Source organism: Microtus oregoni, unplaced genomic scaffold, assembly GCF_018167655.1.
Source record: "Microtus oregoni isolate MIOR12 unplaced genomic scaffold, Mior012 000015F_ref0000493, whole genome shotgun sequence".
Taxonomy (NCBI): domain Eukaryota; kingdom Metazoa; phylum Chordata; class Mammalia; order Rodentia; family Cricetidae; genus Microtus; species Microtus oregoni.
Window position 1 is genome coordinate 1,568,052 of NW_024543074.1, and position 15,395 is coordinate 1,583,446.

Here is a 15,395-nt window from a genome sequence, read left to right on the forward strand (position 1 = left end):
CAAACAAAACAAATAAAGAATGTTGTCACCACAGCGGTGGCTACCCCCCTCCCTTGAGGACCCACCTGGGAAAGAGGCTGCTTCATTTCTTTCTGTGGTTTGTTTTGAGATGGGGTTCCATGTAGCCCAGAATAGCTTTAAACTATGTAGTAGCCAAGAATGACTTTAAACTTCTGGTCCTCATGCCTCTAGCCCTCAAGTATTGGGGGGAGGGGGAATACAGGCTTGTGCTACCACACCCACACTTCAGCTTTTTGTTCTTTCTTGGTGGGAACCATATCAAAGTGGGAGCATTGGAAGACAGGGTGCTAAGGGGGCAGGGCACACATGGATGGACAGGCAATCAGCTCCCATACTCTGGAGCCATGCCTTGTCCTGACATTTGGTGCTCCAACCACCAGCTCTCCTCACCGGTCTCAAAACATGCTAGACACAGCACTCGACCGTCTCTCCCACAGTCCTGTCTTCTTCCCAAGGCCTCTGACTGGCCTCCCCATCTTCAGATGTCAACCTGGCAGCTGAGGGGATGGACCCAGGTGCCACAGTGTGTCAGATTCCTGCTAGGTACATCTTCCTTGGCAGGTCAAGCCTAGGCTCTTGGTCACCTCATCTCATGCCTCATCACTACCAATCTCTCCCTCTAGGCCCAGAACAAAGGGACACCGGCTGTGGGGCCTTAGGTGCACAGGCTACCAGGAGGCAGCTGAGACATCAGATAACTGTAGAAAGGGCTGAAGGGATAAGGAGGGAGAGCAGGGGAGGAGGGGATAAGGGAAGGCTGAGGGGTGGTCCAGCCAGACGTGAGGAGCGACAAATATGCGAAGTACGCCTTCCCCGCAGCTATGAATAGTGCAGCCAGCCTGCCAGCCGGGTCGCTGACCCCGCCCCGCCCCGCGGAACAAACGGCACCGGGCCTGAAACGAGGTGAGCGCCCAAGGGGCCGAAGCGGCTCCTGCTGACGGCTGAGCCCCGAACATGATAGGCGTGGTCATGCAAATAAAAACAAGAGGTACCTCTGATTGGTGGGTCCCTGCCTATCGGAAGCTTGCGCGGAACGGTCACTCTGCCCAAGGCAGCGCCCATTAGCTGGAGCAACTGCGTTTCCCAAGCCTATAGGCCCCTTATGGTTATCATCAGTCACCAGTCACCTCAATGATGCCACGGGGCCGCTGGAGACCTCCTCGTGCCTATCCTTGCCCAAATAAGGCTCTGCCTCCTCGGGACGCCATCCCTCGCTACCTTAGCCCCAGGTCAGCTACGCTTTCTTGGAGTTTACAAGTCTGAGCTCACAAACAGCTGAGCACTTAGGAAATGACATCTGAACCAGTCCCTGCCCCAGAGCTACACACGTTGTTAAGCTTAAGGACAGAACAGTCCTGTCCCCTGTTTGTCCCCAAACAATTCAATTTCAGAGACTAATCTAAGACAATGGAAAGGTTATCACCAAGCAGGGCTCTCGGTGGAGGGATTGGTACAATAAATAAGGATCAGTCTCCACGGTGTAACCCTGGCTTCATCCTTTTCCTCTCGAAGCCTCCACCTCTTCATCTGTGAGGGATCCTGCAGAGTCGACTGAATGTCTGACATCTAGGAGCTGCTCAGCAGTTTTTAGTTCAGCAAGGCCCAAAGGATTTGCAAAATTAAAAGCAGTCCGATTTATAAAGATCAAAGAGGTAGACATGCATTAAACAAAGCAGATGTGGACACAGGGTTCAAAAAAAATGTCTAAGCAGGGAATGCCTGTATCCCAGAATTGAGGGTGGGTTGGGGACAGGGATCACCGAGAACTCAAGGCTTGGGAAACATATCAAGGTCCAGGAAAGCTTGGAAAACTTAGTGAGACTCTGTTTCAAAAAACAAAAACAGCCGGGCGGTGGTGGCGCACGCCTTTAATCCCAGCACTCGGGAGGCAGAGGCAGGCGGATCTCTGGGAGTTCGAGACCAGCCTGGTCTACAAGAGCTAGTTCCAGGACAGGCTCCAAAGCCACAGAGAAACCCTGTCTCGAAAAACCAAAAAAAAAAAAAAACAAAAAAAAAAAAAAAACAAAAACAACAGACCAGAGAGAGAGCTCAGTATTAAGAGCACTGCCTGTTCTTCCAAAGGACCTGGGTTCAATTCCTAGGACCCATATGGCAGCTCACAACCACATGGAATTCCAGTTCCAAGGGATCCAGGTTCCCTCTTCTGACCTCCTCAGGCACCACAGACATACATGCAGACAAAACACCTACTTGCATGTATAAATAAAATAATTTTTTTTTGTTTTTTGTTTTTTTTTTTCGAGACAGGGTTTCTCTGTGGCTTTGGAGCCTGTCCTGGAACTAGCTCTGTAGACCAGGCTGGTCTCGAACTCACAGAGATCCGCCTGCCTCTGCCTCCCGAGTGCTGGGATTAAAGGCGTGCGCCACCATCGCCCGGCATAAAATAATTTTTAAAATCACACTACCACCTAAATAAATAAAGACACAAATATGAGCTCAATTCTCAGAACCCACAAGGTAGAAGTTGAGAACTGCCTGACTTCCAATTATGTTCTATGGCACGCACGCACGCACGCACACACAATGTGTGTGTGTGTGTGTGTGTGTGTGTGTGTGTGTGTGTTACACCTGTCCTGTGGTCACTGCCATATTGCCTAACACAAAGGTACATGGGAGAAGCTGGGTGTGGTTGCACAGGCCTTTAATCCTGGCACTCAGAAAGGAGAGGCAGGAGGATGTCCCTGTGAGTCTGAGGCTAGCCTGGTCTATACACTGAGTTCCAGGACAGCCTGGGGAAGATGTCATCACTCATGTTTGGCTGCAGCAGGGTTTGTTCTGCATGGGATCAGGGAACTCAGGGTTCTTTTTTTTTTCTTTTTCTTTTTTTTGTTGTTGTTTTGCTAGACAAGGCTTCTCTGAGTAGCCCTGGTTATCCTGGAACTCGCTCTGCAGACCATGCTGGCCTCAAACTCAGAGATCTGCTTGTCTCTGCCTCCTGAGTGCTGGAATTAAAGACCTGTACCACCACCTCCTGGCCATTCCTGGGTTCTATCAGTAAACACAGGCTTCTCCATTAAGTTTCTAGAGGATTCACCAAGGCGAGGTTTACCAATGCTAGACAGTTAGTGTGGGACAACCCAGCAGAATTCAGGACTTGTCCATCGACAGATAGTTAGAAGGTGGAACAAACTGGTATTCACATCCATGCTCTGAATCTCACTCAGGCTGTGTGTGCATGTTTACTAGTGTGTGCATTGGCAGGGATGCCTTCCCCTCCCTTATTTTGCCAGTCCTCCTTGGACTCCGGGACAACCACTCTGGAGTAGGTGAGCCTATGCGGGGCTGTGGGAGGTGATTGCCCATGCCTTTTTGGGTCAGGCAATATAGGATTTGGTTTTGTTTTGTTTTTATAATAAATATACAATTGTGTAGTGGTGGCCTTTGAACATCCTCCCAGCAGAAGGTATTTTACTAAGTTCTCACTTAGGACTGGAGTTATGACTCGTTTACTGAAATTCTTGCATAGTGTGTACAAAGCCTTGGGTTAGGTTCCCCGCAGTGCACAAACTGGCATGGTGGTATGTTCCAGGAACCCCAGCACTTGGGAGGTGGAGGCAGAAGACTACAAGTTCAAAGCCATCCTTGGCTATCTGGGATATGCTAGAATCTGTCTCAAAGAAATAGTAATAATAATTTTCAGGGCTGGGGAGATGGCGCAGAAGTTAAGAGCATTGACTACTCTTCCAGAGAACTGAGGTTTGATTCCCAGAAGCCACATGGTGGCTCACAACCATCTGTAACTTCAGTTCCAAGTGATCAGACACCCTCTTCTGACCTCCTCAGGCAGCAGGCACACACATGGTGCACAGACACACAAGTAAAACACCCATGGACATTGCATTTTTAAAAGTTAAAATAAACTTTTCACCTGTTTGCTGGGGAGATGGCTCTGCTGGATAAGAGTATCTGCTCTGTAGGCATAAGGATCTGAGTTCAAATCCCTAGAAATCATGCTTAAAAAAAGAAAGGCCAGGCCCAGGCATTGATATCTGAAACCCAGCACTACAGAGGGCACTGACGGGAGGGTTCCTGGTCACCAGTCTAGCTCCAAGTTCACTAAGGGATCCTGTCTCAAGGGCATAATTGAGAAAGTGATGGAGCAGGACAACATGGTTTCCTCTGGCCTCCTTAGGAGCACCCCACATATGCATATAGATCACACATATGTAACTCACAGGAAAGAAGGGGAGGACACGCCGCAAACACACACACACACACACACACATGCATGTAGATCACACATCCAGGAAGAAGGAAGAGAGGAGCAGGGGGAGAACAGAGGAAAGGAAGACACTCACTTGTATCTACATGTATATAGATCATGCATCTGTAACACACAGGAAGGGAGAGGAGGGGAGGACACACCACACACATACACACACACATACATCATACATATGAAACACACAGAAAGGAAGAAGAGGGGGAGGAGGAAGGGAAGAAGGGGAGAACACACACCCACATCTACATGTGTAAATACATCACACACACATGCATATATATCACATATATGTAACACAAGGGGAGGGGAGAGGGAGAAGGGGAAGGAAGACACACCCATGTCTATATGTGCACACACACACACACACACACACACAAGACGAAGAGGAGGAAAAGAAAAGATTGCTCAGCTTAGGAGCTGGAGCTACAGCTCGGTGGAAAGGCCCTTCATCTTTTTTTTTTTTTTTAATTTTTGAGACAGGCTTTCTCCATAGCTTTTTAGTTCCTGTCCTGGAACTAGCTCTTTTTTATTTATTTATTTGTTTGTTTGTTTGTTTGTTTATTATGTATACAATATTCTGTCTGTATGCCCAAAGGCCAGAAGAGGGCACAAGACCTCATTACAGATGGTTGTGAGCCACCATGTGGTTGCTGGGAATTGAACTCAGGACCTTTGGAAGAGCAGGCAATGCTCTTAACCTCTGAGCCATCTCTCCAGCCCCCTGGAACTAGCTCTTGTAGACGAGGCTGGTCTCGAACTCACAGAGATCCGCCTGCCTCTGCCTCCCAAAAGGCCCTTCATCTTAACCACAGGTTTGGAATGAGATGAGCAAAATCAAGTTAGTCTCATCACAAACCGGTTTTAAGTAAGTCCCGTGGCAACCTTAACAGCAACTGTTTTCATCTTTTTTGTTTTGTTTTGTTTTGTTTTGTTTTGAGACAAGGTCTCACCATGCAGCTCTGGCTGACCTGGACCTCTCTATGTAGATCAAACTACCCTTGAATTCACAAAGATCCACCTGCCTCTGCCTCCAAATGCTGGGATTAAAGATATGAACTACTACTGATCATGCCTTTAATCCCAGCAATGGGAGGCAGAGGCAGGTGGATCCCTGTGAGTCTGAGGTCAGCCTGGTCTACAGAGTGACTCCAGGACAGCCAGGGAGACACAGAAAAACCCTATCTCAATAAATAAATACATACATAAATAAATATTTTTAAAGCAATAAAAACACTAAAGATGGATGTTCAGCCAGGCAGTGGTGGTGCACGCCTTTAATCCTAGCACTCAGGAGGCAGAGACGGGTGGATCTCTGTGAGTTTGAGGCCAACCTGGTTTACAGAGCAAGTTCCAAGACATACTCCAAAGCTACAGAGAAACCCTGTCTCGAAAGAAAAAAAAAAAAGGCAGATGTTCAAGGGCCACTATGAGGTGCCTGGATTTTTGCAGATTCAAAAGTGAGCTCCTGTGAGGGTAATGATCTGTGACCCCAGCACCCAACCCAGCGCTCAAGAGGCTACACAGACTCTGCCAAAAGGATGAATAAGTAAATAAATAAAAACACTACCACGCAAAGTCACCCAGGATCCAAACTGAAAAATGGGCCTTTCTAAATTGGTAACGAGTGTATGTCACCCACCTTGCCTTTAGTCCCCCTTTCTGGGTCTGCTTCACACTGTGCCTTTGGTCTGCCAGGGTCTTCTTTAACACTGGGGTTTTAGGCATGGGGGGCGTGGGAAAATTCCAGACTGGCAGGTAATGGAGATGGGAATCTCACAAGCCATGTTTATAAAATTTTAGTGGAGTCATTTTGTCTGGCTTTTGGGCAATAGAAAAAGCAGACAAGGAACCCCTTGAGGGCAGGGCTGTGTGGAGCCCTGGTGCTTACCAGTAATGATCACCCACAAAATGAAAGCTGGTTTGCTTGAAGATCTGGCCACTGCCCAATTTTTCCCAAGTATTGAGCCTCCTATGCCGCCCCAGGCTGTAGTCATGGGGGGAGGGCAAGAGGAGTACCATGCCAGCCATGCCTGGGAATGTCCTTGGCAGTCCCAGGCCATGCCCGGTCCCTCAGATAAGCCCTAGCACTGAGGGACCTGGGCCTCTGGGTTCCAATGAAGAAGGCAAAGGCTGCAGGAGAGGAAGGGAAGTGACTCTCTCACCAGCCTGGGTGACCAACCCCATTGCTCCCCTCTTGTACACCTGCTCACCCTCAGCTGTCCCCACAACTCCCCCAGGTGCAACAAGGCACAGGGGCCCAGGGCCAAGGTCTCATTAGAGCTAATGAGAGCTCAGCCGTGTAGATGCCAGCTTGAGATAAGGGAGCAACAAAGAGGGCCCCATCCCCTCTGGGAGAGGAACCCGAGACCACACCTCCAGAAGACTCCTCAAGTCCAAGTGAGGACAGTTCATGCCACTGATGACACTTTCAGAACTGCGTCACGGGGCAGTTTCAGTGTGTGACCATCATGGCAAGCTTACACCGTCTAACCCTGACAGGTTACTAGGCACTGTGACCTGGTGGGTTCTCTGCATGTACTCCAGTCCCTTGATGAGCTATCACTATGCCTCCTGTGGGTAGAGTCAGTGTGCAAGGAGAGGTGGCATAGCATCAGGGTGGGGCAGGGAGCTTACCTGGCTGGATGGGGTCCCCTGCCCACTGCTCTATCCAACACTCAGAGCGCCGTTTACCCAGTTGAGAACTCTGCTCCTTTACCTGGATGGCATCTTCTCTCTTCCACTCTTTTTCATTCTTTCTTTTTTCTTTTTTAAGTTAAACCAGGCACGATGGCACAAGCCTTGAATCCAGCACTCGAAGCAGATGTCTGTGAGTTTGAGGCCTCACAGAGATGGAGCCGAGGATAGTACTGAACTCCAGTCTCCTGCATCTAGCTCCTGGGTTCTGGGATCCAGGCATGCACGATCACACCCAGTTTGTGCAGCTCTGCACTGACTGAACTCAGGGTTTTGTGCACTAGGCAAGCATCTGTCGCTTAGCTAGCCCTTTTAGCTTTCGTTTTAATTTTAAGACAACGTCTCAAGAAGGTTGCCCAGGTAGGCCTTGAATTTGTGATCCTTCCGGCCTCAGCCTCCTGTGTCACCAGACCGGTTCTTGTTAGTTCTATCTCCCTCTCTGCCTCTAGTCTTCTTACCCTGCCTTTTCTTTAGGCCTCAATTTCCCTAAAGGAAAGATGAGACAGGAAAGGCTACCTTCTCTAACTGGCTGTTCCTCTCCTCCCTTCTGCCCTCCACTGCACAGAACCACAACTGATCCCTCATTGATGAGAATGCTGGTGAAGCACAGGGGGTTCTGCCCAGAGGTGGGGGTCACCGTTCAGAGGTGGGGGTCTTCGCTCAGAGGTGGGGGTCTCTCTGCCCAGAGGTGGGGGTCTCTGCTCAGAGATGGGGGTTTCTGCTTAGTGGTGGGGGTCTCTGCTCAGTGGTGAGGGTCCTTCAGCCTTCTAGAGGCTCTAAGGAGCAGGATGGAGGGTGGGGGGAGGGATCCCTGTGGCCCAGATCCCCACTCCACCTCTCCATGTGCTCCAGGTCCTGCACTCCCACCCTGGTCTCCCAAGTGGTTCTCACATCAGTGGCAGGAATTAACAAGGAAGAAGACAGAGCTGGATTGGGAACCCAGTGTAGATAGAATCAGACTGCTGATTGAAAGAAGCCGGGCAACCCCTACAAGGAACTCTGCCCTTCCCCGAACCAACACCCCTGCTTGTCACTGGACCCCTAGTTCTTGTCTTCCCACATGGCTCCTACATGTCCCCCAGCCCACCACATTCCTGGGGCCCACAGGCTTCCTGCCCTATGTCCATGACACAGAGGCCAGCAAGCCCTTTGCCCAGTCTCTCTCTGTCCAAGCTCTCTCTCTTCCCAGGGATACAGGCTGAGCTTTGAAAGGGTCACTTCAAAGGGGACAGTCTGTAGAGAACCCAGCCAGACCCAGGGCCGTCTCCTCCGCCAGATTCCTGGCAGCTGTCGACAAAGGCTCCACTGTTTTCCCTGGCCCCCAGACGCCCCCAAAAGCACTGGGCATAAGGCTTTCTTTCCCCAGTTCCACTCCTGCAGGCCAGCCTCTTGCTTAGAGAGCAGCTGAGGCCCCTGCTACAGAGAGGCTGTGTTGGTGGAGCAGGGAACTCTCCCCCTTCCTTGGTACTCAAACCCAGGATGATCAGGTAGCCTCCAGGACCAGTGGCCCAGGTTCCTCCCTGCTCCTTGGTCACCCAGTCTTTCTGGCTCTGCAGGGGCCTCCTGCCTTCTCCAGCCCACTTCACACTCATACCAGGCCTTACAGGTGACTTCCAGGCAGTCTGTTAGGGATACCTGGCCTCTGTGGAGCCACTTAGCCACAATCACAGTGGCAGCCTTTAATTCTTCTTCTGACCAGGCATCTTGGCCCCCGTCTTAGTCTCCAGTGTGCCTGAGTCCAGGAAACAGTTCCTTTAAAACTAACACAACATAGATCTCCAAGCAGGGCCCCCAGGGCGTTCTGGGCTGACCTTTACCTCAATGCCAGAATTATCACTAGTCCGCATCACTGTTCACCAGGGCTTGGATACCTCCAGAGATGGAGACCTCACTACTTCCACAGAAGCTCACTTCCTCTTCAGATAACTCTGACCAGAAGTGCTTGCTTTGTTTGGTAATGATGGTGTCTTATGTAGCCCAGGATAACCTCAAATGCATCATATAGCTAAGGATGATCTTGAATTTCTGATCCTCTTGCTCCCACCTCCCAGGTGCTGCAATTACATGCCTAGGCCACCACGGCTGATCAGTGCAGTGCTAGGGATCGAACCCAGGGCCTGTGCTTGCTAGGCAAGCGCTCTACCATCTCAGCTCCTTTGCTTGGGGTCTCACCCTATAGCCCGGTCTGCTCTGGAATTCACAGTGTAACCAGCCAGCGTTGACTCTGAACTGGTGGCAAGCCTCCTGCCTCCCATCACCAGGGCTTGAATCACTATCTGCCTGACAACGGCTGCTGCCAATAGAGACCGGCCTGGCTCCCCTCACTCGGGCCTCTCAGTAAGGCTGGTGGATTATACCTGAGGTAAGAATGGAGGTCAAGAGCTAGGGTTTGGCTCAGTCACAAAGTGTGTGCCTAGCTCATATAAGCTTCACAGTGAAGCCTCAAGTCCACATGAAAGAGAAAATGGAGGCTAGTGTCCAAAGCCACACAGTAAAGATGGGGTAGAGTTAAAATGGGAGCTAGGAAGAGTAAGGCCCGACCCATACACTCAACTACAGGGTGTTCCAGGCTCCCAAGAGCCTATAGGGGCATCCCAGGCCCAGGCCCAGGCCCAGGTCCCAGGCCCTCATCTCCCAGGGCCGGTCTGCTGGGTCAGAAGGTAGAACGCCAAATATCTCCCAGTGCGCAGGTCCCTGTGAGCAGATGAAGCTGTAGCCCGCGGGTCTGACTGACTAGTGCTAATTCAGACCAGGAAAAGAAGAACAGAAAGGAAGGGTGACCCAGCAGCCCAGGTATGTGAGGGTCAAAGGAAGCGGGAGATGTCCCTGGGCCCAAGGTTTAGGACAGATGTGGCCTGGAAATCCAACACCTGTTGCTTGAGAGATAAATGGTTGATAACAGCCAGGCTGGGTGATAGAGGACTATAATCCCAGGGCTAGCGCACAAGGATGGACTTTTAAGGTCTGATCTGGCTACAGAGTGAACTCAAGGTCAGCCTCCTTAACGTAGCAAGATTCTGTCTTAAAATAAAAAGTAAAGGGGCTAGAGACATGGTTTAGTAGTTCAGAGTACCAGCTGCTCTTCCCAAGGACCTGGGTTTGATTCACAAGCGTCCATAATTCCAGTTCCAGAGGATCTGACACTGTCTTCTGACCTCTGAAGGCACCAGGTCCAAATGAGGTGCACAGACACAGATGCAGGCAAAACACCATACACAGAAAAGAATAAAAGGAATTTGTTTTTAAAAAAAGTGCCAGGCCGGGCGGTGGTGGCGCACGCCTTTAATCCCAGCACTAGGGAGGCAGAGGCAGGCGGATCTCTGTGAGTTCGAGGCCAGCCTGGTTTACAAGACCTAGTTCCAGGACACAGGAACCAAAAACTACAGGGAAACCCTGTCTCAAAAATAAAAAAAACAGCCGGGCGATGGTGGCGCACGCCTTTAATCCCAGCACTCGGGAGGCAGAGGTAGGCGGATCTCTGTGAGTTCGAGACCAGCCTGGTCTACAGAGCTAGTTCCAGGAAGGACAGGCTCCAAAGCCACAGAGAAACCCTGTCTCGAAAAACCAAAAAAAAAAATAAAAAATAAATAAAAAAAGAAAAGAAAAGAAAAAGTGTCGACAGTAGTGGTGCACGCCTTTAATCCCAATATTTAGGAGGCAGAGGCAGGCGGATCTCTGTGAGTTTGAGGCCAGCCTCAAACAGAGCTAGTTCCAAGACAGGCCTCAAGGCTACAGAGGAAACTCTGTCTCGAGAAACCAAAAAAAAAAAAAAAAAAAAAAGATAGTAATGGGCAGGACATATAGCACGTAGGCAGCGCACCCTGGTATCAATCCTGAGCACTAAAAATGAAAGCATAGTATAAAATAAAAAGTTAACATCTAATACAGGCCAGGTTCCAGACACACTCAGACCACTGTCCAACTTGACAAAAACAAACTTCCTGCTGCCTGAGCTCACCTCCTCAGGGCTACCAGAGACCTTTCTCATCTGCCTGTTTCTCAGCACCTTTCCCTCAGAACTCTGGGAAATGAAGAGCCAAATGAAAGCAAGAGAAGCCAGGAGCTTTGGCAGCAGTGGCACCTGGTAGCCTTGGAAGGCAGTAGTGACAGGAAGCGGTCAGAGACTTTTCCCTTCCTCCCTAGGCTTAGCTCAGGCACTGGGTTCAGACAACACAGCACTACTGTCAGGTTGTCTTCCTGAGACCCTGACCCCACCTCCATGCAAAGGATAGGTCCTAGAATTCTGTGGGTTTGTCACACACTGTCTCAGCATCCATGAATCCAGTTAGTCAGTCAGCCAGGCAACAAATATTCTCCGAGCTCTGGCTAGCTGCCAGACTGTGTGGTAACAAGCTTGACACCTTTAGGCCATTGGAATGAGGTTAAGAGCACAGTCAGTTCCTTAGCTCTGTCACTCACGCGTGTGACCGCAGGAAGTCATGGAATCTCTGTCAGCTGGGACAGCAATAACACACCTGCCCAGCATTAAGGACAGCAATAACATACCTGCCCAGCATTAAACACCATGGAGAGATTTGATATTATTCTCTTGTCTTTGAATAACTCTAGTCTGACAGGGAGACTAACGAGCCTCCCATCTCAATGCCAGGGAGAGAGTTAGGCCCTGGTCACACTGGGAGACCAGTGGGGGAGGCTTCTGGCTTGCACTCCACAAACATTTATGGAGGGCTGCCCTGTGCCAGGCACTGTGCAGGGCACTGGGGACACAGATGAACAAGACACATTGTCCACTCATCCCTGTCACACCCCCAGGACTCAGTCCCAGAGGCTGGTGGGATGGGGAGGGGGAACACAGCATCAAGGACAGAACCCCTGAGAGCTTGGGGCTCAGAGGGCCTAAATCCTCATCTGCCATTCACAGTCTGAGCAGCATGACACATTCGGGCATCCTTCTCCTCTTTAGCGTGAGATGTTGAACAAGATGGGCACTTTGGTTTTGACCACTCTGACAGGTACTGAATAGCCCTCCTCCCAAGGGCTCTAACTCTACCCATGCCCAAAGCCAAGACCATCTGGGCTGATGTCTCCCTGAGATGGTGGAGAAGACACTCTCCCGGTACAGCCTAGCACTGCCCTGCTGACACACTGGCATCATTTCATGAGAAACAGGGGCCTAGATCTGAAGGCGGGTTGTTTGGGGGGGTGAGCATGGGGAGAGGCAGTGCCAACTCCCACAGGCCCTATTCATGGCAGAGTCCGGGTGGCAGAGCAGGATAATGGAGACCAGGCTTTGTCTAAATCCCTGATCAAGCCAATCCCTCACCTCTGAACCCCTGCAGCCAGCAGAGCGGGACCAAGACCACTAGACGAAGGGGAGAATGCCAGCCAGAGGACTGTCCCAGGCCTGCAGTGCTGGGGCCAGCCTGGGGGGGAGGGAAACCGAAGAGCAAGGAATGGATGCCCCACCCACAAACACTGAGGGACACCTGAGGCTGCGCCATCCTGATGACCAGCAAGGACAAGCAAGCAAGCTCCAATTCAGCAGAAGGAGGATTTGATGTGGACGCTACTAAATGGGCACAGATTCAAAAAAGAGTGGTGACTGGACAGTGAGGACCAGCCATGACTCTAGAACCCGGTGGCCCCTTCCTCTCAATTCTTGTTCTCTCTCTCTTTAAACAAATAAATAAATAAGATCTTTTTAAAGATTTGTTTATTACATATACAGTGTTCTGCCTGCATGCCAGTAGATGGCAAGAAATCTCATTATAATTTGTTCTGAGGCACCATGTGGTTGCTGGGAATTGAACTCAGGACCTTTGGGAGAGCAGCCAGTGCTCTTAACCTCTGAGCCATCTTTACAAACAATGTAGCTTTGGTCACACCATTAGATCACTCTGCCTCAGTGTCCTCAACTGTAAGATGGGACAATGACAGTACTAACCTCGATGTGATACTGTAACAATTAAAAGAATGAGCTATATAAATCCTGACCCAGAGGAACTGCTAACAATCTTAGCTATCACCCAGGATGCTGAGATAGACGAAGTCAACCTGGGCTACATAGCAAGAGATTCTAGATAAAAAAATATATATAAATCTCTAGCACTAATGTATATGCTCATTTAAATATATTTGCATGTTCTCTGGATCTCTCTGGCTATCTGCATTAGAACCCAGCATCACAGGAGTCCACCTACTGAAAGCTATATCCCTGTACCATGTTCCAGCCTGCTCTGGGGTGCTGCAGCTCACAAACCTGTCCCTGGGAGTTCTTCTAAATAACTAGCCCCAATCTCTCACCCCAACACAGTCCAGTCATCTGCTCTGTAGTCTATCTTTTATACTATTATTATTATCATCATTATTTGTGTGTGTGGTTTTTTTGAGACAGGGTTTCTCTGTGTGTCCTGGTATCTGCTTTGTAGAATAGGCTGGTCTTGAACTCACAGAGATCCGCCTGCCTCTGCCTCCTGAGTGCTAGGATTAAAGGCATGAGCTACCACACCCAGCTGTAGTTTGCCTTTTAACCCTACACAAGAAGTTTCAAAGTAGGGCTGGAGACATGGTTCAGCTGTTGAAGGCTAGGCTCACAACCAAAAGAGTATTAAGAGTTCAGTCCCCAGCTCCCACTGCTCTCTCTTCAGCCACAAAGAAAGGGGAGGGGGGGGGTCAAAGTATCTTTGCAATGAGAGATGAAGCAACCCACTGCCCACTCCCACACTGCCCTGCTTTGTAATTCCACACCCTCCCTCACTCCTACTCCCAACTATGCCAAATCACTGCATCCTTTTGTCCTGAGTTCAGGGTTGCCCTGAGAGGACACAGCAGGCCTCATCCACACAACCCACACAAAAGGGTTTTTCCCCAGGTCCAGTTCCCTCAGCTTCAGCTGGGAACCACACGACAGTGCTGCCCCACCCCAGCAATACACAAGCTTTCTTCCTAGTAACCCACCCCCAAGCTTTATTCCATGCCCTAACCACCACCGGAACTCAGCTGCCAGCCCAGCAATGCCTCCATACCTTTAGGCCAGACCTTCTCTGAAAATAATCACTAACACACACCTCTAACCCCAGCGCTCCGGAGGCACAGACAAGTGGATGAATCTCTGAGTTCCAGGTCAACCTGGGCTACAGAGCAAGTTCCAGGACAGCCAGACCCACAGAGGGAGACCCTGTCTGGACAAAACAAAAAATAAAACAGGCACTAACACTTTTACTACACAGTACCAGAGGGCTTTGGGACCTGGGAGTCTAGCATTGCAGGGAGGGAATCCACTGTTCTCCTTGAAAGGGGAAGGTAGGGCCTAGGACACAGGGCCTTGGAGTTCCCAGCCCTCTGGGGGTGGATCCAACCACATCTGGGCAATGGGAGAAAGCCTGGACCAAGGCTGGGGGCCTTTGGGCCAAGTTTGCAGGCCAAATGAATGGTTCTGCAATGGAGATTCAAATCTCCTGCAGTCAGCGCTGGCCACTTTGGAAAATGGGGCTGTTGCCCTGGCAGAGGGGAGAACCACACGGGATCAAAGGCTACCCACTAGTAGCCCACAGGGGGATATGGGTGGAGGCAGTAGGGGTCAGGGATGAAGTACCTGCAGTTTGTGTGTGTGTGTGTGTGTGTGTGGCGGAGGGGGGGGGATCCGAAAGCCTCAAGCCTAATGGCCTCAACTCCCGTCGCCCCCCCTCCCCCCGTCCATCCTGAATTTCAAGTTTATAATTAGGAAACACACTTTGGCTGAAGGGAGGGGTAGAGAAGCCAGAGAAGCCGACTGAGGGAAAATGTAACGCGTCCAGTTCAGACATCAGAGTCTCCTAAAGAGTTTGCAAAGTACATGCCCGCGGGACCAACACCCCGATGACAGGAGCCCGCTGGAGTGTCAAAGGAGGGTGAAGCTCAGTTCTAGCCTTGACCCTCAAACTGGACCCCAGGGATGTCTTTTCCAAATTCAGGAAAACTACTGACCAGGCAGTGTTCAGTCCTTCGGTTTGCACTGCCACTGCGAGCTGGAGGAGAAGGGTGGGGGTGAACGCACGCACGGAACCGGCAGCCAGACTCCAAGGCAGGGGACTGACCCTGTTGGGAAGGTGAGGGCCCCTCCCCAGCCTCAGCAGCTGGCAGATGAAAGAACCCAAGCAAAGCAGCCCAGCGCTGAGTAATGCCCCTGGCACCCTGCTCCCGGACCCACCCACAGCCGGAGCGGGCAGAAGGGAGGGCCGGGCAGGGCTGGGGTCCCAGTCCCGAGCCCAGCAGCCCACAACGCAGTCCCAGCCGGAGGGGGCCAGCCGAGGACGTCCCGCCCAGAACCCCTCCCCCCCACGCCCTGTGGCTCCAGCTGTGCGGGGGGCCTCGCCAACGGAAAACGAAAACTCGGGCAGAGGAAACGGCGGCGGGCGCCCCGCCTGAAAATCCCGGACAAAAGGCGCGCGGGCCTCCCACCCCCGCTGCCCGGCCGCCCAGGGCCTGGCACCACCAC

General features: G+C 51.0%; 1 protein-coding gene across 4 annotated transcripts in view; it reads right to left on the minus strand.

Moving 5' to 3' along the window:
- Arhgap23 (Rho GTPase activating protein 23) overlaps positions 1-15,395 on the minus strand; it is a 91,002-nt gene that overhangs the window by 64,687 nt on the left and 10,920 nt on the right. The gene's annotated exons all lie outside the window — the stretch shown is intronic.